At 48.4% G+C, this 502-nt stretch overlaps 2 protein-coding genes across 11 annotated transcripts in view; one reads left to right on the top strand and one right to left on the bottom strand.

Annotated features, from left to right (window-relative positions):
* LOC107269333 (E3 ubiquitin-protein ligase MYLIP) overlaps positions 1–502 on the bottom strand; it is a 74430-nt gene that overhangs the window by 40008 nt on the left and 33920 nt on the right. The gene's annotated exons all lie outside the window — the stretch shown is intronic.
* LOC107269336 overlaps positions 1–502 on the top strand; it is a 39153-nt gene that overhangs the window by 8488 nt on the left and 30163 nt on the right. The window lies entirely within an intron of this gene.

The raw sequence follows: 502 nt of genomic DNA, 5'->3' as shown, positions 1-502 counted from the left end.
ATTGTGCATAATCGAATGACTTGATTTTAACGATAATGAAAAGTCAATTAAGGGCGTTGAACTTTCGATGAAAAGGAGAACAAAATCAATTTGCTTCGGACTAGAAGTACCCCTAGCATTCGGGGTTTGCGATTCGAAGGTAGCGGCGCGCACGCCGTGACACCAGCGCGTTAGCAAGGGTGACTTTTACGAGGGTATAAAGAGCGTATGCTATCCCCCTTCTCTTTTCTTCGTTGAGTACCCACCCCTTTCGTCTTCACATCCCCTCCCCTGGCCCCCACCACCCCTCCACTCCTCATCACTGTATCTCTTATACCTATACCTGCAATCCCCAAGCGTGTCGCGCACTTTCTTGTGTACGAGAAAGGGCACTTTTTTCTACCGGTCTCGTGGCCGCCACCCTTGTAAAACCACCCCTTCTACTTTTCTTAGCTCGGAGCACTTTTCTACGTCACACGTCGCTCACCTGGCCGTTCTTACGGGGGTTTTTTTTTTTTTTTTT

Source organism: Cephus cinctus, unplaced genomic scaffold (assembly GCF_000341935.2).
Source record: "Cephus cinctus unplaced genomic scaffold, Ccin1 Ccin1_scaffold0637, whole genome shotgun sequence".
Lineage (NCBI taxonomy): Eukaryota > Metazoa > Arthropoda > Insecta > Hymenoptera > Cephidae > Cephus > Cephus cinctus.
The sequence above is the reverse complement of the archived record's forward strand: the minus strand, read 5'-3'. Positions and strand labels throughout refer to the sequence as shown.